The 25,805-nt window shown below is 37.8% G+C and overlaps 1 long non-coding RNA gene and 1 pseudogene across 1 annotated transcript; one reads left to right on the top strand and one right to left on the bottom strand.

Moving 5' to 3' along the window:
• Positions 1-7,725: 7,725 nt before the first annotated feature.
• Positions 7,726-9,760, bottom strand: LOC132059302 (uncharacterized). The gene is made up of 3 exons (XR_009415537.1): positions 9,620-9,760; positions 8,984-9,334; positions 7,726-7,862 (listed from the first exon to the last, which is right to left on the bottom strand). It is a non-coding gene; the product is annotated as an uncharacterized LOC132059302 (long non-coding RNA).
• Positions 9,673-25,676, top strand: LOC132059300 (uncharacterized; annotated as a pseudogene).
• The last annotated feature ends 129 nt before the right edge of the window (positions 25,677-25,805 follow it).

Raw genomic sequence — 25,805 nt, 5'->3', positions numbered from 1 at the left:
CCGTTCACACTTTAGCAGGAAAGAATGCTCTTTTTTTTTTTAAAAAAAAAAAGCTTATATTTCGTGAAGAGGGAATTTTTTGGGCGATGATTTTCAAAAAACATATACATTTGGTAATTTTGAAAATGGTATATTTTATACACAGCCTTTTAATGTCATGACATCAATTACTCGAACAAGGTCTTCTATCACTTTTTCTTCGTCTTGATCTTGACTCGTATTTAAAATTTTCGAATCCCTTTCAAAAATTTTGCCCCAGCGTATATATATCTTTGTACCAACTCAAATTTTACTATGTCAAAGGAATTTTTGAGACCCTCTCAAAAATTCTGCCCTAGTGTAGAGATGCTAATCAGTTTGTTCCTTTGAACTGGTATATCGAAAGAATTTTTTAGGTCCTCTAAAAAATTTTGCCCCAGTTTCCATGTGGGGTTACCTTTATATTTCTCTTGCTAAAGCATTTCTGAGGTTTCCTTAAGGTTTATTAGGAATTTTATTTTGGATGACCGAGCTTGGAAGAGTGCCTACGTATCCCATTTCGGGAATCAGGTCAAAATGTAGTTCAGGGTAAATATATTGGATTTTTTTTTTTTGGTGAGACCGAACTCAAAGAGCGCCTACGTATCCGAAATGGGAATCAGGTCATAACGTAGTTCAGATACATGATTTTGGATTTTTGGGTTAAAGCGACCGAGCTCGGAAAAGCGCCTACGTATCCCCTTATAAGTATAGGGAATCAAGTCCTCTCGTAGTTCATACATAATTTTTGGATTTGTTTTTTTTTTCTAAAATGCAAAATTACAAGCAAAGGAAATGCAATAAAACCAACATAAGCTATAGAAGCTACAAATCTCTAAAGTCGTCTTCTTTTTCACACGTAGTATCTCTTGATGGCGTCTGAGTTTATTGCTCTTGGCCACTCTTGGCCATCCATTTCAGCAAGGACAACTGCTCCTCCTGATAATAGCTTTTGCACCTTATAAGGCCCTTGCCAGTTTGGCGCGAACTTCCCTTTGTATTCTTCTTGATTTGGGAATATCTGTTTGAGCACCAATTGCCCTAATTGGGAAAGTCTAGTCCTCACATGTTTGTTGAAGGCTTGCGCCATTCTTTGTTTGTACAACTGATCATGGCAAACAACGATCATCCTCTTTTCATCTATCAGAGCTAGTTGCTCATGCCTTTTATGGATCCATTCCGCATCATCCAATTATCGCTTTCGTATGATTCGAAGAGAAGGGATTTCTACTTTGGGTATCACCGCCTCGGTGCCATAGACCCAGGGTATGGAGTGGCCCGGTTGAAGTCCTAGCAGTAGTGCGATATCCCAGTAATGCATATGACAATTGTTCATGCCGTCTTAGTAGTTATCAATCATCTTTTACGAGGATCTTCTTGATGCTTTTGTCGGTGGCTTCCACAGCTCCATTCATTTGTGGCCGGTATGGGGTCGAATTCCGGTGAGTGATCCGGAATTGCACACACATTTCTTTCATCAAGTGGCTGTTCAAATTAGCCCCATTGTCTGTTATGATCGATTCTGGGATGCCGAATCAGATATGATGTTGTTGCGCACAAATCCACTACTACTTTATTTGTTACTGACGGATAAGATGCCGCTTCCACCCACTTGGTGTAGTCTATGGCGACCAAAATAAAACGGTGCTTGTTGTAGCGGTTCGTATTTTTTCTGATTCGTATTTGCACTTGCCTTATTTAAAAAGGAAAGTGTCCCGGGGAAGTACGGTTGTTAATCGTATCGGGAAAAAGGAAAAAATATACTTCTACGTGGATGGTGCTCTAAATGGACTTTATTTTAGAGTCGCCACCTAATTTTTAGGAAATTAGGAAACCCAGTTCGAAAAGGGTTCATTTAAAATGGTTAAAATTTAAAAGAATCCTAATCTAATCAAAGTTCGGGTAAGGGTTCTGGTGATCCCCGGGGGAAGGTGTTAGGCACCCCAGTATTAAAGATCCGTAAAATACGGTAAACCTGCGGGTTCTAATAGTATGCCTTTGTAGATATGAATTGTTTATAGTGAAAAAATTGTTTCGGCTTATATTTCCACAACAAAGAATTTAGTCATTCATGTGAGATATATCAAATCTCAAGAAACGAAAATGGTAAAATTTTGCCCAAAATTGGGCATTTGGGTTTCGGACTAGAACACCTAGGTTAACTCCCGAAGGCCTTTAACCTAGGTAGAACACCACGTAAGCTCACCCGTTTAAGTTTTAAGTTTTTTTATTTTTTTATTTTTTTTAAGAGTTTTATTTAAGTATAGAAAATAGTCAAGGCATACTATTATTGTCCATTTGTCAACTATATTTACATTTTTCATCAATTTTAATCCAATTTTAGTCTAAGTTATTGAGATGGTCAAAATAATCCATAAAGTCTTTAAATAAGTCCATGTAGTCCACAAGTTTGAAAAATATCCAAATTAGTCCCATAATTTATGAAATTGATCATTTTTAGTCCAAATTATACTAAATCAGTCCATTATTATTTTAAAGGTTGCAAGTTGTATTAATTTCCCAAAATCAGTTTTGCATAGTATAAAAATTGAGTTTTGGCGACTTTAACCATGGGATAATCTTTTAAGGGTTCCAATAAACACATTTCATCAATTTGCAAAATAAATAATAAAAGATAGGGAGTTGGGCCTACCAAGCCCAACAGAATAAATGCATATAAAATTTATCCGCTCCAAGTTATGCTTCTTTTTTTTGCTCCAAGTTGGGTTGACTCGATCTAGATACATTAGTGGGCCACGTTGAGGCCCACCAACGGGTTTGGGTGGACAAGGATACAAACATGTATACATAACATTAGTATACGCCCACAAATTAAACTAAATACAAAATTAAAAGGCTATAATAATTATTACAATGCAAAAAATGAATTACAACTTTATTGGACCAAGCCCGTATGAATACAACTCAAAACTGTCACAAATATCGCAAAGGAAGGCCCAAAAACAGTGATCACAACTCAAGGATGAAAATCGCAAGTAACAGGCCCAAACTCATTTTCTTCTCAAATTTTCTAAGTGTCAAAGTGTGATATACATAATACACCAGTGATATACTACTCAATTTCTTCTCAAATTTTTCTAAGTGTCAAAACTATGATATACATGATATACTATTAGTATACCATTGAAGAGCAAAACCCTTTAAAGGGCATACCCTCCATATACACTTGATATACGCTACATTTTCCATTAACATTAACTCTAAACCACCACATTCAGGTCACTTAATTAACAAGTTCAAATCTCTTAAAAGCAATTCCTCACCTTTTAAAGCCAAGCATTTAACTATTAGTCAAGGCTAACAAATTAGCAAGAGTTCTATAATATGCAACCTCAATGCCAAATCTCAACACATATAAGGCAAGAATGTCACAGAAAAATTCAACGAAGCACAGAAACAAGGAAATCAAGCAATCTTAAGCAATGCAGATGTTTGGCAATGCAAGGCACATCAAGTGTCAAAATTCAGAAAACAGTCATAGCATAATCAAGGGGAGCATGACACACTTTTAGGTGATAAAGCAAGCAGTATTAACAATGGACGGGTAAAGAAGCAAAGCAGCATAGGTTTAAGAGGTGTAGAAGAAAGAAAACAGGCTAAGACCATAATCACACACTCATGATCTTAGTTCTTAAATTTTTAGAGGGGAATTAACAATTAAAAGGGACAGGGTGTTAAATTATCTAATCAAGATCTCATTTCAGTTAATGGGAAGCTAAACTAATGCCCAAAAACCCATTCTTTGAACCTATTTACTGCTGATCAAAGGGTCACAGAAGCAAGTTTTAGGATCCAAAGTCATTTTGCACTAATTTCAAGCTTAAGCAAGTCCAAATATCCAGTGTTACCTGGTGCAAATTTACCATAGTCCCTCAGGTCCCTATGTCCTAGTTTAAGTTCATTCATAGGTCAGAAAGGTTCAGCAAATTACAAAAGATTATCTCAACATATAAGCAGTCCCATCGAAAACATTGTAGAGCTTTAAAAATAACAATTTTAACTTAGCTTTATGCCCAGAACTAAGCAGATAGGTCCAAACACAGATGTAAGATCAAGCAGGGTCCTAATAGGACATAAAGAGTAATCAAAATAGGACCAACAAGTCCACAAGAAAGTAAAAGGGAGCATGAAGCTATCTTAGGTGTAAACATAACTCAACTGCAACCATAACAAGTCTCAACTGCAACCATAACAAGTCTCAAACAGTAGGAAACTCACATAGGAACCATCACAGGTCTATAGGAGCCTAAACTATGATTAAAGAGGGTTCATGACACTGTCCAAAATTCAAAACACCCTATTAAACATGTCTAGGTTACAAGCAATCAAATAGAGGTGGGGAGACACATATATATATATATGAACCCCAAAAATCTATAAACAAACTACCAAGACAAGTGCAAATAGACAGATGCTACACTTATTATTTTTTTAAAGCAATCTTTTATTTCAGTTTTAGCATTGCACTAAGTTCAACAAGATCCAATTTTATCAGGTTCATCAAGCTTAGTTAAACTCTATATGGCCATAGTATAATCTCATCTGGTCATAGAAGTCATCTCAGTTCAACCAGTTTCAAAAATCATTAGGATGCTTGAATTGGTTCTCTTTTCTTGTGAGTATCGGTGGACTTTATGTGACTTAGGAGTAGTGGGTAATACCTATTTTCTGTATCTCATGATCAGCATTTCTGTAATATGTGATTTAGTGTGTTATGCTATTGATAGTAGATTCAATTGATAAATGGAAGGATAAAATGCACTAACGATTGTGATTGAGTTCCAAATGAGCCGTGACAAATGATTGTGAGTGTAGGGTGAGATTACTTGTTCTAAGCTAATAGGCTGATTTAGAGAAGTGGTAATAAGGTAAATCGATTGATTGATTTGTTGTGTGTCGGGGTCAACCACCCCGTTATGCGTGCTTTAATTATTCTATTATGCTGCCTTGATACTATGCGTAGTTGGTAGATATTGAATTCTATTTTATCCTCTTGATTGGGATAGAATTGACATACCCGTTGTTGGTATTTGTACTTGGATATATTGTTGGCGTACCCACTGTTGGTACTTGAGTTATTGGTATATTGTTGGCATACCCATTGTTGGTATTGTGATGTGATACGTTGTTGGCGTACCCCATTGTGGTACTTGTGATATTGAACTTGATTGATTGACATACGCATTGCACGCATTCTCTCATATTCATGATGCATGACCGATGCCCGGTGATGACCCGGTATCGTTGATTGTGTGAAATTGATATTTGATAAACTCTTTTACTTGAGTGATTGTGAAAAAGAAGATGTCCAAAGATCAATTCCGGAATCGTTGATGGTATGAAACTGATATTTGACAAACTCTTTTACTTGAGTGATTGTGAGAAGGCCGATGTCCGAGGTTCAATTTTGAAATCGTTGATTGTGTGAAACTGATATTTGACAGACTCTTTTACTCGAGTGATTGTGAGATGGCCGATGTCCGATGATCTATTCTGGCATCGTTGTTGCATGTCCGATTCCGATGATATCCCGAAATCGTTGTTAGTGCATGGACTTCGCGGGTCCCCCAGAGTGGTGCCGGTGAGACTCCCCCTGTGAGCAATTAGCCAGGGTTCCATCTGTCTGTTAGGCAAAGATCCGGGACAGGTGGCACTTAGACTTCGCGAGTCACACTGGGTTGTGCTACCGAGACGTCGATATTTCCGTCCGGAGTACATGTGTACACCTCATTTGCATGGCATGGCATTGCATTGCATTGCATTGCATTATGGCTTGTTTGAGATGATTTGGTGTTTACTGGTGATGATTGGATTCGAATTGATTTATTCAGACTTGGCACATTTGGGATTAGATGCTCTACACTACTAGACTGAAATGATCGATTTAATGATATGTGAGTTCCGAGATTGTTGTGAGCTTGACTGGTGAATTATTAGAGTGAAATTAATGCTTAAGGGTATTGATATACAGTGTGTGGTAGATATACGTATGACTTGATTGGGTTGTTATCATGTTTATCTGTCAATTCTTTTACTGATATGTGTTACTAACCGTTGTCGGCCTACGATACTTACTCAGTACACATAGTTTGTACTGATATTGCACTTGCTACACCCTTTTTGGGGTGTAGATTGTTTCAGGTGATTGATCGAAGCATATGTGAAAATACACGGTGCCTATCTGGAAGGCCTTCTCCCATTTCATTCCGGGACAGAGGTTGAGTCTTAGAATGTAGTGGTAATCTGAAGTCATTTGTCGCTCTTGTACTAGTCTAGACCAGGTCGTGGGAACTTGAAGAGAGTCCTTATCTATTTAACGGTTGTAAATATTTTCCATATTGGAGTTTATTAAGCAATTGATTTCCGTTGTTAATTATCTTTACTTGATTACTGTGTATTGATTGAGGGTTCGCCTACCGAGGAGGGAAAGGAAGGTGCCCGCGCAATCTTAATTTGGGTCGTGACAATAAGACTCAAGTTTCTTGTAATCATCAACAAAACCGCCCTCTAACTTCGAAGAGCCAACCTCTTGGCCCTTTTGAGCTTAGCCTGTGACACATTTAATTCAAAAACATTCTCCAACTCCCCTTTCATGTCTTTCACCTTGTACTTAGGATTGTATTGAACCTTTCTCATATACAACTGAGCCAAAGTATTCTGATTAGCCCTAGGATTCTTGAAACATGAATCACATGTGTGTTCATCAATAAAGGTCTTGATTTTCAAGCAAGTATTGTTGTTATTGTTATCTCTTGACACTACAAAAAAAAGCAGCATTTAACGACGGACGAAATCCGTTGCTATTTAGCATGTATCCGTCGCTAATCATGTTTTGCGACGGATTAGCGACGGAACGTTGAACGTTTCTATTTTGCTCGTAGCTAACCTCTTAGCAACGGGAAAATTAATTCCGTAGCAAGTTTAGCGACGCACAAATCCGTCGCTATGTTGTAGCGACTGAAAATTCTGTCGCTATTGTTATACAGTCCATCGTCAATTTCATAATTCATTTCGTCGTTTAAGTACATTAGCTCCGTCACAACATAATTGAGTCACCCATGCCCGGCTTTAGCGACAAAAAAACATTTTGTTGCAATCCGTCGCAAATTCTGTAGCAAATATTTTTTTTCTAAATATTTTATTTTATTTTAAATACACCTGTAAAAACATATTAAACGTAAATGATGAAATACCCTTAAAATTAACTGACATTGATATAAAATAATATTTATAGAAGGTTCAAAATAGATTATGAAATCCATATCATATAATTAAATCCAAAACATCTACCAACTACTGAAAAGAGCCCACATCCATCAAGCACTGTTAATGCATAATTTGTTCTTTCTAACAAAAGAAGACCATATAAAAAACTAATGCACGGTGAAAGACTATGATCCATCATCTGAAACTGAAGGATCCACCTCATCAACGTTAGCAGTAGTAGGAGGAGGCACTATAGGTGTCACATCTGATGAGTCGTCGGTAGGAGTATTTGCTTGATTTGGTGGTGTAGAAATCACGAGGCGTGCCTGCTCAATAAATATAGGAAGCATGTGTTCAGTAAGTGTAGGAATCAATCACATCACTAACTCCTCCAAATTTGTTGTTGGTGCTGACTGAGAAACTGAAGGCGGAACTTATGAAGAAGCATCTGATCCACAAGAGACACGAAGATTTGGCCCATAGTAACTTTTTACTTCAGATCCAAGACCATATATTTTTCTCTTCTGTTCTCCTCCCGTGGTTTGATAATAGGTTTCAAATTGATCAATATTAGACTGAGACTGTGATTTTTCCCATAATATTTCTTGATATCTTTCCTGTAATAAGCAGTGAAATTAAAACAATCAACAACCATAACCATTCAGTTTTACCAAATAAAAAGGGAAAATAAGAAATGGCATTATGGGTAATCTTCACTGTCCCTGAAACTTGGAATTTTCAAGATTGAAACAAGAGATAAAGTTTGAAAACTATGTACATAAATTCAGCAACTAGCCCTAGTTCTATTTGTTTTTTTAACCTCAACCCTTTCTTATTGACCACTGCATAAAAGTTCACAGTAGTTCTAGCTTCATATACATCCTTGAAAGTCATACCTAGCTCTAAATCCTTAAACTGTTCCAACCTATCAGTTACAACTCTCTTTCTTTCTTTGCTAATCCCTTCAAGATCTATAAAATCAGATTCAGAATCATCTGATTTTTCTTCATCACTTCCCCCAAGAGTATGCTCACATTTAGCAGCTACATCAAGGTCTATGGAAAATGTTTCTATGTGATGAGTAATATTTTGAGCAAAAACCTTTAGGTTAGATGCATCAACAACAAAGAAGTTAATAGCATTTAATTCTTTAGAGAATAAGCAACTAGTAGGGTCCTTATACCATCATCATCAACAACCAAGTAATAGCTCCCTGAGGGGCCAGTCACTAGAAGTTGTTTTACAACCCTAAACCCACAATGTTTTGTAAATTCTTCATACACAGATTTATATGTAATCATACAAGCTTCATAACAGGACAAAGTGTGCATCAGCTTTCTATTATAGACTATATCATGTGAAAAGACCCAATTACCCCCATAGTGGAAGACCAGGTCCGCTTTCTCAATCATCTCCATGGACAACACATGCAAACAATAGAAAAAGACACAAATGGGGGACCAAATACAGCCATAAACAAATAGCTATCCCAACTACCGAAATATCATCAACTTTAAAGGACCACAACAACCTAAAAAACTCACCTTTAATGACCAAATAATTGTTCTTTAGTATATAAAAGTACATAAACAACTGTAAAGAAGGAATAACTTACTCGATTCTAGCATAGTTTATAAACCCTAACCTAACACACAAACCCCCCACACACACACACAAACACTTCAGGAAAAACCCTAACTAGCATACGAAAGGGAAATAAATGCATAAAATGTCATACCTTAACCAATACGACTGGAAACAGCAACGAGAACCCTTCTTCGATCAGAAATGGCGCAAACCCTAGAATCGTACTAAGAGAAGAGAGAGGAGAGATGAGTTAAAATGAGAAAAGAAATGGGAATTTAAGGTGGGGTTGGGTTTTTTGGGGCAGGTTAGTGGGTTTGAGTTAAAATAAGTGGGATCCGAGTTTAAATTGGGTTCTGTTAGTGTAAGGACACGAGTAGCCCAAATTTTAGCGGTAGGAGCATGTGTGAGCTAACGTTTAAATGACAGACGTATGCGTGAAATTCATATAGTTGAAGGGCACATCTGGCCCTTTTCCGTATTTTATATACTTAAGAGACAAAATCTAGAGCCTGTTTGGATGGGCTTATGCCTATAAAAAATTTGTTCGCTTTGACTTATAAACTAAAAAAAAAATAAGTTGGGGTAGTCTAACTTATTTTTTTGGCTATAAGTTATTTTCGGTTTATAAGCTACTTTAGATAAAATTTAAGTCGAAATGGTAATTATTTTTTTTGAGAGCTTATTTTAAGCGCAAAATGACTTTAAGTAATTACCCAAACACTCAAAAAAAGCACAATAAAAACAGCTTATAAGCAACTTATAAGCCAATCCAAATGGGCTCCTATACATTTGTTGGCTATTATTTTCTTGAACGGTTCAAAAATATAACTATCCCAATTAATGTTAGGATCAGAGAGAGAGATGGAGATGGAGATGATGGATTCAAGAGAGGAAGGACAAATAATGTCAGCAGCAAATTACCATTCCAACGACTTTGAATGGGACCTACTTCGCCAGGATATCGAAAAAGATCCTTCCTTTTCTCACCATTTGCTTCCTTTTCCTAATCAAAATCAAGAAACCCATTTGTCTTCTTTATGTACCCAACAAGAAGATTCTGAAGCATGGAATAACTTCCACACTCGCCATTCCACTGGCAAATTCTTCAAGGTAAACTAATACTTCCTCCGTTTCAATTTGTTTGTCTGGTTTTGACTCGGCACCAAGTTTAAGAAAGTAAGAAAGATTTTTCAATCATGTGGTCTTAAACTAAACATAAGTAGAATGTACCAAAATTCTCTTTAATCTTGTGGTCTTAAATATGCCGCGTGGAAAGTTGAAATTAAGGAGTTACTAAAAAAGGAAAGAGACATTCTTTTTAAGTAAGACAAATATATTGAAACGGAGGGAGTCATTCACTGCTGCTGTTGGTAGTGTTCTCAGCTTGCATTTGTATAGTTTGTCCCTTCCCTTGGTTAAATTGGTATACTTTATTAATGGGGTTGTTTGTCTTGCATTAGAGAAGTGGTAGAAAGCTGAGATTTTCCTGAAAGATTTGAATTTTAATAATCTTAATGGGAAAAGATTGTTTGTCACTCATAGACGGATTCAGGATTTGAAGTTTATGGATTTTGCAGTAGCCTCAAGTTAATATACAATATAACTGGGTTCACAATCAAATATTTAAATACATATTGCGGGTTCCGGTGAACCCGCAGTCAACAGTCTGGATCTGTGCTGTTGTCACTGATCATTAGTTAGATGTGAAATACTAGTATCCATGGTTGTGTGAAACGATTTGGTAAACTTGGAGTGATTTCAAAAGAAATTTGAAGGTTTCGCGGAAGTGTTTGTCAGTAGCAAACCAAGCTGGAACCTGAACCTCGTCAATCAAGGTTTGATGACTGAGAATTCGCACCTTAGGCTTGACATTGGATGGTTGGATAGCTGACTCAACGTCAAGGTTTGCTTCTAATCCAATTTATCGTGTGCATTGTGGTTAAATGCATACTTGTGACCTTTGAAACTCAGAAAGAGAGAGCATATAGAGGTTAGTATTTGAAAGATTATTTATACTACTTTTACCGAGGGTGGAGGATACAGTTGTACTAGCAATGTTCTTCTCGAGATACTATGCCGAGCACAAATTTTTGGCCCAGATACTCTGTACGGAGCCTAGGTTTGTGCATTTACTCAGTTCTGTTGGCCAGGTCTATAAATTGATCCAACACTTAAGATCTTTATTACTGAGGTAGTTGGTCCATGATCCTTCTCTTTTTCTTCTTCTTTTGATATGTAAGGTCCATGATCTTTGAGCTCATTGGCAGTGCTAAAAATAGTACAGAACCCAGACCACATACTTCAAGGTTTGATGATTGGATGTCACACAACAAGATTTGAAATTAGATCCTTCTGTAGCTGACTCAGCTGCTATGCTTGCTTCCAATCCTTTATACTTCATACATCGAACATACACTAGTACAATTCCTGGGTGGCAGATGGGGAACTAGGCAGGAGCTAGATAAAGTGTAGAGCTTCTCATAAGAAAACTTGTGCACATTCTGTACATTAAAGAGCAAAGTACTGCATTTTCAGGAAGTCTGCTACGGAGAAATTTATTCAAACTAATTTTTGAAATATGAACAATTATCCAAGCATAGCTCATTGGCCAAGATATGCACTATCAAACCTTAATTTCATGCTCAGAACATGAGTGGCTAGCTTTTGTATTTTTACTACCAGAATCTTGTGTCTCAAGACTTGATGATTCAACCCTTGCTCCTGAAGGCGCTTGAGATTGGAGCCATAGACATCTGGCTAAGCCACTAGGAGTTGCTTCTAATCCTAGAGACCTGGTGTCTTGTACTTTGAACCTATGACTATAAATGACTCTTGGAGTGCGAGATTGAGTTTGATGCGTATCTCAGATAAGGACTTAGGTCGGAGTAAGTGCGAGGATGGACCTACGGAGATAGTTTCATATGAGAAGGTGTATATTACATACCATCTTGACAGAGAGCTTACGGGGAGATTTGAGTTATAGTAGGAATTTTCATCACTTCTTTTAGAGATAGATAACACCCTATCGTAGGATGATGCTCATAGTATGCTCTGTGATCTAAGTCTAATCAGTGCAAAAGTTAGGTGAGTTGGATTACTATTTTGAGCCCACTAGTGAACCATACCTACTTATATATAATTCTGCTACTAACTGATGCTTCCACTTTCATGCGTAGAGAAGTTTCTAAATATGGAAGAACTTTAGAGTTGATCGTTGAGACACAATGTCTAAAGTTGACCACGGAGATTGAATCTCCATATTTTAAATTTTCTCCTAACTGTGCACGCCACCGGCTATACCAACCATCTTTCTTCGATCTTTTCTCTCTTGGTGTGCAGCCATGGCAGAGCTTATCTCCATAGTTTTGAGCTCCATTTTTCTTCTATGTCAAACAGATTCATTCCCTACGAGTCTCATCCCAATACTTGAACCTCAAATCTCATTGAAAGTACTTATACCTTTAATATGAGATCCTTTTGTGATAGTATTATTTTCTTGCCTAGTGCGGGTTATCTCTCTTGTGTGGTTTGCGGGCTATTGCACAGGAGTAGGGTTTACCTTGTGTGCACCCGAAGGGTAGCGGCTGCGGTTTCCCTTGTCATTAAAAAAATAAATATATGAGATCCTTGCAAGTTATAGTTGGCTTCTACCATGTCTAACTTTATTCATCACATAAACTACCAGGAATAGGTATTGGTATGAGAAACTATGACTTGAGAGGTATGATAGGAGGAGCTATGATATGAGAGGAATGTTTTGAGGAGCTATGACATGAAAGGTATGATATAAGGAGCTATAGAAAAAGATGTGTTACATAACATTAATGACAAAGAAGTACAATAGGAAACCAAGAGTAAAGCTATAATATAAACAAAGACAAGGAAGCTAAGGTATGAAAGCTGCATGCTAGTCTAAGGAATTGAAACACTAGAAGGGAAAGTGTCATACTTCAAAGGAAGACCTAAGAGCTCATTCCCATGACCTCTAGGTTCTGTGTGAATGACCAAACTATGCCCTTTTTGATACAATTCGAGTGGCATCAAGACCTTTTACAAGGAGCCAAGCGAGGGAACTTCAAGCTATGCAAGCATTGTTCATGAGGAGGGACATACTTGAATACACTCTAGCACCTTCCCGGGGATTTCAAGTGTTCATGATTGCTTGGGAGGATGGTTTGGAGAAGAGGGTTGAAGATGGTCATGCTTGCAATGTGGCTATTACTTGAAGATTTGCAAATTCAAGCTTTGTTCCCAAAAGAAGACACCCAAACAAGGCCCTTACTTCATTAAGGGTAAAAGTGTAATAATGTAGTTGTCTTCTTTTGAGCTTTAGTATAAATAGTAGTTTCTTTCATTTGGAAGACTTAGACTCTTTTGAATATTGATATTTGGTATTGTAAAACTCTTGAGAGTTGAGTGATTGCCTAGCCTTGGATTGGGTGTTTATTGAGAGGATAGGTTATTAGGGATTCTAATCCCTCTTGGTCATCCTAAGAATTTGGTTGCTTCTTGTTCTTCAATTTAGAGGTCTTAGTTTTCTATAACTTTGGTTGCTAAATTGAGTATAAGTTGTGTCAAATTATCTATCCCTTTTTATTTCTTGCCTTTTATTTCTATTTTCATTCTTAATCTTGTATCACTTTTTCTCACTCTTATATGGGCTGGTCTTGGCGTTATGGAATCGTTTCGCATAATACAGCCATGCTTTGGCATTTCAAGTAAAGATCCAAGAAAGTATTCATACCAATTTGTCATATTACTTCCACATTTAGAAGTTTCTTCACATTTTGATGTTGAGTAGTAGATTCGAGGTTGGACTATGGCTAGCTCCATGGGTTTAAGATTGTGGGCTAACTTAACTCAATGATTCAAATCTCAAGTTTTGGACCATTTAGAAGACCTATTCCAGAAAACAAAGTATATGAACAAAGGGTTTGACGTTGCTTATCTTGGGCAACAAGCTACACTGGAATGGTCGGCATTGTCTCGCTTGTAGAACATTTCTGTCCCAGAAAAATCTCTCTAAAACAGATCTCAAATAAAAGCATGCTCTCTGCTCACAATGATATGCAATATGCAAATGTCTTCTTATAGGAAAGTTCTATATTCACTCCCTTTCTCTTACCAAGTCCTCCCTGGACTTGGCAATGAAGCTAAATCCATGAGCCTCCTTGGGCATCTTACAACTTTCACACATTAGAAGTATGCATTTGAGGTCTGAGTTCCAAAGTCTATAGGATTGAAAGCAAGCTTTGGCAGCTGAGTTACCAGGGATTCAATCTCAAGTCCAAAGGTGCGAAGTCCAAGACATCAAGTTTTGATGTTTTAGTTTCGAGTTTCGTGCTAGTTTTAGACTACTAGTTTGATATATCAGATAATTAGTAAAGAATTGTACTTGGTAGTTATTTTGTGGAATCCTTTCTTATACCATGGTGAAAACTATCAAAATGTAAAACAAGAGTGAGGTTTTAAAAAATTGGCTCCGTCTGTCACAACTTCTATATTACAACTACTAGAATCTGTTACAACAATGATCGCTATGCTTTTGTACCATAAGAACTTATAGCAAGTTTAAGCAGATAATTTCTTGTTCAAATTGGAAAAGGAAGTACAAGGTTTATTTTTCTCGTATGTCAACTTGAAAGAGCTGAGTCATTTACTCATTGCTATTGCTTTGGCTGTTCTTCTTTACTTTTAAACTCATCCGTTTTCTCTTCAAATGACATCATCAGGTTATTGTCTTTCAAGACTAATGGTCATCATCTGCTTGTTTTGCAATTTCTTTTGGTTGCATATTTCAGTACTCGTATATAGACCTGATCGGCAGTTGCAGCAAGAAGAACAGAACCATTCTGTGAACTGTTGGAAAAACCTATATTCCACTTTACGTTCTTTCTTTAACATAAGTGCTTCCATGTAGGAGCGGCGGTACTTGCTTAAGGAATTCCCAGAGCTAGCCTCTTGCAAGGAATGCTCGACAGTTTTGGAGGTGGGATGCGGAAATGGTAGTACAGCTCTGCCAATATTACGGTGAGGAAGAACTTCACTTGCTTTGAGTGACTTAATTATTTAGAGCCCGTTTGGATTGGCTTATAAGTTGGCTTATAAGCTGTTTTCAGCTTTTTTGAGTGTTTGGCTGGCCAGCTTAAAGTCATTTTGTGCTTAAAATAAGCTAAAAAAAATAATTGGACCCATTTAACTTAGTTTATCTAAAGCAGCTTATAAGCTGAAAACAATTTATAAGCCAAAAAAAATAAGTTGGACTACCCCAACTTATTTTTTTCAGCTTATAAGCTGCAAACAGCTTTAAGCTATAAGCCAATCCAAACGGGCTCTTAAACACTTTTAGGCTGAGGAAGTTTGCTACCAATATTCTCTTTCTTTAAGTGCATAATTATTAGAGTTTCTTGTTCATTGATATTTTGATAACCCATAATTAATTATATTGAGTGGAGCTATTTCTAAGTTGGCCACTCATTCGTTTGTTTACCAAACACAATATATGAGGCTTATGTGCTCAAATGGATGAGTAGAGTAGAATCTCTACTTTCTATTCAATCTCACCTAGGAAGAACACTGCTGATAGACTAGAAATAAGAAGTAACATGAATTCAGAGCTGTATTGGTTTGGTGGTTGTCACGACCCAAACTGGAGGCCATGACGGGCACCCGAGGCCTACCTGCCGAGCACCGCTAACCATACTTTTCTATCATGATCATGAACAAGAGTGGACCTCAGGGGTCACCAGACGAAAGTCTGCTAAATCATATGAAAAATATACTGAGAAAAGGATGAGCCCAAGAAGACATACTATGCAACTATACTGGTCAAAAACTGAGCAAGCCGACAAGGCCACTGAGAAGTACTATACAGCGAAAATATAGGCCGAAAGGGCCATACAAAACCTAGCTAAACCATGACTGTCTACAAGCCTCTACTGGAGTATCTGACATAAAGAGGTCGGGACAGGGCCCCGCCATACCCGTATGTACACAAAAGAATATCGTACCAAAACTAGGCTAACTCTCGAACGAGAAGAGTGCTCCAATGTCGGTGAACGAACCTACGGGGGCGGATCGTCGTCCTTTGCCTACCGAACTGCACGGGCATGAAACGTAGCGCCCCAGGAAAGGGGCGTCAGTACGGACAAAGTACTGAGTATGTAAGGAACAAAGAACAACATAGACATGAAGGTAATATGAGATAAAAGAGAGTCAAGTTGTACATCTGAATGCCACTGAGGGCGTATGACATGCATGCTTTCTTTAAAAACATATATATATATATATATATATATATATATATATATATATATATATCATCATTAAGCCACTCTTTGGGGCTATCATCATCATTCCGTACCCAACTGCAGTGGTGTGCATAATAGGTTCCGTACCCAGCTGACTATAGCGCGGCTCGGTGTCATAAAATAGATACATATATATATAATGCATGCATGAGAGCACAAAGAAGTGTTACGACTATAGGAGTGACGTAAGGTCGTTGCACCTCCGATTATCATTATGGAACTATCATCATTAACATAACTTACTTTGAAGGATCACTAATCATAAGGCAAGATCAATATCATCATAAAGAGGTCTAGAACAAAAGCTTCTAGCATATCTAAGAGTAGAGTCATTATGGAATGACTTTCGTTTTCGTTTCGCTATAGATTATGCCAAAATGAAAGAAGAGTTAGTCTTAACATACCTCAAGTCGTCCAAATAATCCAACAACAAACTTATCACCACTAGAGCGCCACTCCTAAAAGGAATACATATACGACTTAGCTGGCACTTGTATATCACTTATATCAATGATAACTCGATTCTAAAGTGAAATGGACAGCCTTTCCCCTATTTCTTAATCATCACCACAAACTCCACAACCAAAAATTAACAACCTCATATGATCTCCTTTAAACTCATATTCACAACATTTAAAGATATACCATTGAGCAGCCCCGTATACACATGTATACAACACTTCTTCAACATTAACTATTATCCCTCATAACAAGATTTTGCTCAAAACACACTAACAATCATAGCTCAAGTTAAATTACAACTCAAAATAACATCAAGTTCATGTTTGAACCTTTCCTCCAATTTCTTTCCTTCAAACCTTAGCATAATTACCACATAAACTCATAAACATGGAAATAAGATGAAATTTTACCTCAAGAACACTTCAATTACAAGATCACTTCACCTTGAAATATCCTCCAAAGCTTCTACAAGAAGAAAAGACAAGTTTCAACAACACTTTGAAACCCTAAGCACTTTGATTCTCACTTTAATCTTTGATTTTATGCTTGGGGAAGTGATTGAATATAATAGGAGAGGTTTCTAGAGCTTATATGAACTTGGGTTAGGTTTAAAATGACTTAAGAATGAAGGGAGGTCTTAATATATAAAATCAGAAAAATCCACCGCCATAAAAAATACGGTCCGTAATACTGGGCGTATAAAATTATACGGCCAACTTACTGGCCGTATAAAATTATACGGACCGCATAGTGGTCTGTATTTCACCACCTCCCAAACTGCCTTCTCTGGAAATTTTCCAAATCCTTAAATACGGTCCGTATCACAAAATACGGACCATATCTTATAAAATACGGTCCGTATTTAATATTACTAGAATCAATGTTTTTCAAACCTTTCCGCTTCGATTCACTTATTCTCTAATCCTTCTGTAACTTACCAAACATGAACTTAAACCCTTATAAACATAAGATAGGCATGTCCAACCTCGTATAACCTCAGAAACAGCCCCGGTGTCCAAGACTATGGCAACTAACATATGACGAATCTCAATGTATAAAACTACGAGGTGTAACAGTGTTGACCTAGCTACTTGACCTTATTTAAGAGCAATGTTGAAGAATCTTTGTTCTTTCTCTAGATTAAGTTTAGCTTTATGTGGTTTCATCTCTTCATTACAGCAAGGCTCACATACTTGTTCGCTTGCTGATTGATTTATATGTGCTATGCCAAGATTCAGAACCGTATTATTCTGATCTCATTGCTGAAACTTTACTTATCTCTTTAGTGGAAACAAGAGCATCTCTCTCTATGCCTGTGACTGCAGCAAAGAGGCTCTTGAGAGGGCTAAAGAGAATATTGTCGCTGCTAATATAAACTTGGCTAAAGAACGTTTTGCCACATTCCAATGTGATTTCTCTGCAAGTGGATTTCCAAACTGGTTAGTCTGCACTTCTTGCCGTGAAAGTTTCTTCCAGAAGCAAAATATGTGCTCCGCAGGTTGGTAAATGTAACAATTCTTCTGCATTTCATTGTATATGCAAAGAGGTGCTTTTGAATCAAAGTGTTTTTCTCCTGCAGATGCAAGAAGCTGCAGTAAGCAAGATTTCCCCGATCTACCGATATCTGCCAAGAACAATAGCTGCATTGGAGGAGTAGATTTTGTTACCTTAGTATGTACATTCTTAATTATGTCTATAATCAAGGCTCCTTTTTATTCACAACTGTATAGGTTTCTACAAAAATCAAATATCTAAGTATATGGATATTTTATTCGTAATCTGCCAGATATTTACACTATCAGCAGTGCCACTTCACAGGATGTCGAGACTCGAGAGCAATCACAGAATGCTTCTCCGTCCTAAAGCCCGGAGGGTTGTTGTTATTCAGAGATTATGGTAATAGCCTGAGCCAAGTTCGTATTTTTTTAATGATGGGATCTGTTTAGTTTTTCTCCTAGTATCTGAATTCTGGGAGTGTGAAAATCAGGTCTTTATGATATGACCATGCTTCGGTTCGAGCCAGAACAAAGAGTAGGATACAGGGAGTACATGCGTTCACGTCTTTTGCTTGGATAATGTAAGAGATCTCTTCTGTGGAACAGGATTCAGTGAGGTATTTATTTCCCATAGGCTACTTTGTGGAACTACAGACAGGGATTTTGGTTTCATTGCCAATAAACGTTAACATATTTATGAACCTTTTTGCAGCTTGAGCTTGAATATTGTTGTGTCCAGTCAGTGAATCGACGGAATGGGAAGAACATGCGAAGAGTATGGATTCATGGGAAGTTCCAGAAGCCACATGTCCACTTAGGTTAATAACCCCGTGGTTTTGATTGGAGAAAGTGAGCTTGCAAGCAGCTAAATTAATGTTCCTTGAGCTTAAGAAACTGAAAAAAAAAAAAAAAAAAAGACAATATCTATCTACAAGTAGCATAAGATAAAAAACTAGGTAACCTCTCTAGAAATGCTCCCAGGCACTCTCCCCAAGAAAGTTCTCTCTCCTACTTCTTAGGAGGGGAACTAACCCTTTTCCGGTGACTTTCTACCGGAATTTCTTTCTATCTCTCTCATCTATTCTCAAGTTATTACCTTCTGTGATATCTTATCCTTCTCTTTCAGTTCGACAACTTAGATTCTCTTCTCAAACATGGGTGACAATAGAATTTACTTCAATGCAGGGTTTAAATCCTTTGACATTACTAGATGGTCTTCTGGAAACTCTGATTGGTATGAATGGGTAGAAAGAAGTAGAAAGATGATGAGGAGGACATCCATAAGTAGCAAAATCATGGAGTGGATCATTTTCACTTTGAAAGAAGCCTCAACAGATCAGAAAAAGGTGGTGAGGAGATGGAAAACTTCTGAACGAGAAGCAGAGCACTTTTGCACCAGGAAACACAATGAGCATGGGAGATATATGAGCATCCTATCTTTAAATGGTAGTGGCAGATCAGTCCTCATTATTCCAGAGCCTGTATTGAATGCTGGATGGGTTGACTTAGCATTTAAGATTGAAAGATTCATTAAGTGCCACTCAAAGCAGGAACAAGCAGCTCCTCCTAGAATTAATGAAACCAACTACCCTTTCTCAAAGGTAGTACAAGAGAGTAAATGGCAATCGAGAAATCTCCGTACAGCAGAGGTTAAAAGCAAGAAGGGAAGCATTGAAATATCAGAAGCATCTGCAAATCAGGAAAATGGGCTCTTGAAGAGATGTTTAGTTGGATGTTGTGGAGAAAAGTCAAAGGAAAAACCTACCCTAGCAGATATAAGGAGATGGTCTTCATCCAACTGGAAAAAGGCTATTGGGATAAACATCTATGAGCTATACAATGATATGTTCCTATTTGAGTTCCCAAATAGACATATGGCGGAACAAACTCTCCAAGGACAATGGAGGTGGAAGAACATCTGTTTCAACCTCGAATGGTGGAGCCCATTATCAGGAAGTGTCTCAAACTCCATTGAAGTAAAGGAGACTTGGATCAGAGCAGTGGGCATTCCACTGCATTTGTGGTCACAGAAATTTTTTCAAGAAATAGGTGAAATCTGTGGGGGATGGGTGGCTACAGAGGAGGAGACAGAACTCAAGAACCATATGAAATGGGCAAGAATCTTGGTGTCCAATGATGGTAGATTTATTCCAAGGAGGTGTCGATCAATCGTAATGGAATCACGTATTACTTCCCAATCTGGGTGGAAAGTAAAACGAGATTCGAAATCACACACACGCAAAAGGAAGGAAGAACCATTAGAGATGCTGCTGTAGATGCTGCTGTGAAAGATCCAGGTAAAGCTATTGCATGCTGGGTAAAAGGAGATGACCTCTGCAAAGAAGTACAAGAATCCCATCCTCCTAGGGATTCTAGAGATATGCATCACATGGGACTGTCAGATACAGTGGTTGACTTCACATCAGAGGTATCATGTGATGGGCATGTGAACAATTTAAATGAAATTTCAGGATTGGGCCGGGTATGTGAGCCCACACCTAAGAAACCTCTGAAAGTGATAAATGGGCCTGATTTTGCTGGACAAGTTATTTTTAATGACTTAACTTGTGATTATTACTTGCCCTCAACATCGTACAACAACAATTGGCACTGCATGACCATGGCTGAGCTCTCAAAACAAAAAGAAAAGCATGCATGCACACAAACTGCAAAGGAAGTGAACACTTTTGCAGAAGTGGTGATCAACTTGTCTAGGGAGGTGATTGGGGAAACTTCAAAAGTGGTGGAAAAAGATGATTGGCAGATGGTGGTTGGGGAAAGTGGTGGAAAGAGGGTGGCAGAGAACCTATCTGAGATAGCAGATCTGAATCCTTTCAATGCTATTGAAAACTGGGAAGTTGAGGAGGCAGAGCCTATCCAAATTCACCAACAACAAACAATCATGGATAAAGAGCAAGAAGCTTCGGTATGGGTACAACAAAATATGAGTAAATTCAACAAAATTTTTGGGGTAGATTTCCAGGGGCACGAGGAAGAGGCTAGGGAACTATTACTACAAATTGACAGCAGTAGACAAGCAAGAAGAATGGTGCAGGATTCTGAATGCAGAAAAACAAGGTTTAAGGGTGCACAAGAGCTGAAAGGTCTTGTTTCTTTTGATGTTAAATACAAGAGCAATGGGAATAGGTACAAGGGGAGAAGTATCATCCCTGTTTCTTAATGCAGTTCAAACTAGTAACATGGAATGTTAGGGATTAAACAATAGGGACAAAAGGAGACTGGTGAGCAGTTTAGTTTTTGACTGGAGAGCAGATATCATCTGTTTTCAGGAAACTAAAATTGAGGGTGACATTACAGAACTGGTGAAACAAATCTGGGGGGGAAGATGGATTAATTTTGCTTGTTTGGAAGCTAGTGGAACAAGAGGGGGGATTCTGTTGATGTGGGACAAAAGAGTATGGAGGGGGGATTCTGTTGATGTGGGACAAAAGAGTATGGAGGGGGGATATTCTTGAAATAGGTGCTTACACTCTAACCTGCAAGTTTGAAGCACAATTACAAAACTTCTCATGCCATATCACAGGAGTGTATGCTCCAAACTCTTATAAAGAAAGGAGATTGGTGTGGGAAGAATTAGGTTCTGTGAGGGGCTTAATGGAAGGGCCATGGGCTGTTTGTGGAGATTATAATGTCATTAGATTTATCTCAGAGAAGAAAAACTGTACTCAAAGAACCAGGGGGATGAAGGAATTTTCTGATTTCATTAAAGACATGAACCTAATTGACCTACAACTTGAGGATGCTACTTATACTTGGTTCAAAGGTGACAATCTAGAGATAGCTTCTAGAATTGACAGGATATTAATCTCAAAAGAGTTCGATGATAGTTTCAACAATTTGAAACAGATTCCTCTTCAAAGACTGGTTTCAGACCATATTCCTGTTGCTTTACAAGGTGGTTCATGGAATAGGAGTAAAAGTTATTTTAAATTTGAAAACTGGTGGCTAGGTTCCGAGGGTTTTGTGGATAGAGTTAGGGGTTGGTGGAATTCTTTTAACTTCACAGGCAAACCAGACTACATACTTGCTTGTAAATTAAAAGCTCTAAAGTCTAATCTTAAGACTTGGAGCAGAAGTGAGGATGGAAATTTGGGCTCTAAAAGAAGAAGTTTGCTAGGAAAGATGGCTGAAATGGATGTAGTGCTGGAAGAAAGAGCCCTAACAGAAGAGGAATCAATCAAGAAGGCAACTTTGCTTATGGAGTATGAGGAGTTGGTCAAGAATGAAGAAATATCTTGGAGACAGAAATCAAGATCACTCGGGTTAAAAGAAGGGGACAAGAACACTAAGTTCTTTCACAAAATGGCAAATGCTCACAGAAGATATAACTATATTGATCAGCTTGTGATTCAGGGAGAAACAATTGAGGAGCCAGCTAGAATTGAAGAAGAGATAATTGATTACTATCAAAAGCTATATTCTGAGACCACACAATGGAGGCCAGCCTGTAACTTTACAAATTGCCCTACTATATCAGAGGAGGAAAAGGAGTCTTTACAAGGCAATTTTGAAGAAAATGAAGTATTGAGATGTCTAAAATTGTGTGCAGTTGACAAAGCCCCAGGCCCTGATGGATTCACCATGGGTTTCTTCATCAAATGTTGGGAAGTAGTGAAGCATGACATAATGAACACTTTTCACAACTTCCATGAGCAAGGAGTTTTGAGAAAAAAATTTTAATGCAACTTTCATTACTCTCATTCCTAAGAAGAAAGATGCTAAGGAACTAAAGGACTTCAGGCCTATCAGTTTGATAGGTAGTATTTATAAAATCTTTTCCAAAGTGTTGACTGAAAGAATGAAAGGGGTCATTGCAAAACTAGTGGACTCCCAGCAGATGGCCTTCATTAAGGGCAGACAAATTATGGATGCTGTGCTAATAGCTAATGAAGCAGTAGATTCCAGGTTTAAGCAGAAGAAACCTGGAATCCTTTGCAAGTTAGATATTGAAAAAGCATATGATCATGTAAACTGGAGGTACTTACTCCAGGTTTTGGAGATGATGGGTTTTGGACAGAAATGGATCCAATGGATCAAATTCTGCATATCAACTGCTAGTTTCTCAGTTCTGATTAATGGTTCCCCAGCAGGTTTTTTTAAAGCACAAAGAGGTCTCAGGCAAGGTGACCCCTTGTCACCTTTCCTATTTTTGATTGCAATGGAAGGTCTAAACAATATGATTAAGACAGCAAAGGTGAATGGATGGATAAATGGTTTTGAGGTGGCTAGAGCTGGTAATGAAAGTCTGGAGGTGACACACCTCCAATATGCAGATGACACACTGATCTTTTGTGATGCTGAAGAGGAGCAACTTAGGTTTTTAAGGATGATACTAGTCCTATTTGAAGGAATCTCTGGGTTGCACATTAATTGGAGGAAGAGTTTTTTGTATCCTATCAATGAAGTCCCAAACATGAACTTGTTGGCTGCAAATCTAGGTGGTGAAGTTGGTACTCTGCCAACTATCTATCTGGGAATGCCTCTGGGAGCCAAATCTAATTCAACAGAGATTTGGAACAATATGATTGAAAAATGTGAGAGGAAACTAGCCAGATGGAAGAGCCAATATTTGTCCTTGGGGGGTAGAGTGACACTCATCAACTCAGTCCTTGATGCCCTACCAACATATATGATGTCTCTGTTCCCAATTCCAGCAGGGATTATTAAGAGGTTGGATAGCATCGGGAGGAAATTCCTGTGGCAAGGAAATAAAGAAAAAAAAGGATTTCACTTGGTGAAGTGGAAAGTAGTGATCACTGGCAAGAAGAGTGGGGGACTGGGAATAAAAGATATGAAAATGCGAGCAAAGCACTCGTAATGAAGTGGCTATGGAAGTATGCCAATGAAAATCAACTTTTATGGAGGAAAGTTATCAATGCAAAATATGAAGAGGAAGATAGCTGGATGACAAAGGAGGTTACCACACCATATGGGGTTAGTCTGTGGAGATCCATAAGAGCCTTATGGAATGAAGTTAAGTGCAACTCCAAGATCAAAGTAGTGAATGGGGTCAAAACCAGATTCTGGAAGGATAATTGGCTTGAGGTTGGTCATCTCGAAACACTATTTCCAGATATATACAACATTGTCTTAGATCATCAAAGGACTGTGGCTGATTTGTGGACACCTCAAGGATGGAATTTCACTTTCAGAAGGCAAATCAATGATTGGGAGATACAAAGAGTGGCTGATTTTCTTAACATATTGCAACAATTTAAGGGACTTCAGGTAGGAGAGGATGTTTTTTGGTGGCTGGGGAATAAAAAAGGAGTGTTCAAAGTTAGTTCAGCCTACAGGATGATGAATCATTCAATTCAACAGATTACCAATTGGCCCTGGAAACACATTTGGAGATCCAAAATCCCACATAAAGTTAGCTGCTTTGTGTGGCTTTTAGCTAAAGAAGCAGTTCTTACACAGGATAATTTGATGAAAAGGGGGATAATTTTATGCTCTAGATGTTTCCTATGTGGAGAAACAGCAGAGACAGTTAACCATCTGTTTCTACACTGTAAGTTTACACGACAGCTTTGGAGAATATTTTTAAATCTCAAAGGTATAGCCTGGACCATGCCTAGCAAGGTTTCAAAGGCTCTAAAGAGTTGGGAAGAGGCAGGATTGCAGGCAAAGAACGGAAATAGATGGAGAATTGTCCCTGCCAGCATATGGTGGACAATATGGAAGGAGAGAAACTCCAGATGTTTTGAGATTATAGAGAATGGAGTGCAGAAGGTCAAGTTGAATTGTATTTTATTGCTTTGTTTTTTGTGTAATCAGGCTTACTCAGATGATACTATTTCCATTATTGATGTATGAGATTCAATATAGGATTAGAATAGTAGAGTCTTGGAGTACTTTTGTAGATATGGTTTCAGTACAACCTATGTACTGTTTTGTTCATGTGGAATACAATACAGTTACCAGTTTCAAAAAAAAAAAAAAAACTGAAAAAAAGAAGATAAACATGTGTTATTTTTTACCCTTAAATCGTCCTCCAACAGAGCTAAATCTATGATGTGTAGAAGTGGAATACTTGAGTATAATGTCAGTGCCTGAGATTCCTTTGAATGAAAGATTCAGTCTTTTTCTAGCTATACATGCAGAGAAGCCTTAGTCTCGTGAAACATATGAAATAGTGCTGTGATTGTATGATGAGATGCAGAAAAGGATGAGCAAAAATTTGACAAGTTGGTCATATTCTTTGTGCTGACTTCAGCAGTTTGTTATCTTGAGCTTGGGGCTGTTTTAAGGTCAGTTTACACTGTGATGGTGCAGTTTGGTTTGAGAAGCTTCTCAAGGGTGAATTATTGTTGTTCCTTTGGAAGAGAATTTAATTGTGAAAACTAAGTCCAACTTGAAGGCTGGAAGTAAAAGATGTGTGTTTTCAATTAAACTTTTTTACCTTATCATTATCAGACATTCAAACATGGAATATAGAGGATATTGCCATGCTACATCTATGGTATGCATGTATCTGCTGAGCAGTTTTTCTATTCTTGCAATTATGCATGTCATTATTCAACTGGTCATGGAATAAATTTTGAGGATTCATATAGCTGACCCAACTAGTTTAAGGTGTAGTACTTGTATGTCATATCATTATTCACCTCGCAACAATTATTTTAAAACTAATACATTACTTATTACTTGCTAAGTTCTGGCTTTGCAGAACCAAAGTTGGTAA

The sequence above is a fragment of the Lycium ferocissimum genome, chromosome 6, assembly GCF_029784015.1.
Source record: "Lycium ferocissimum isolate CSIRO_LF1 chromosome 6, AGI_CSIRO_Lferr_CH_V1, whole genome shotgun sequence".
Classification (NCBI taxonomy): Eukaryota; Viridiplantae; Streptophyta; class Magnoliopsida; order Solanales; family Solanaceae; genus Lycium; species Lycium ferocissimum.
This window is presented reverse-complemented; position numbering and strand designations above follow the sequence as displayed.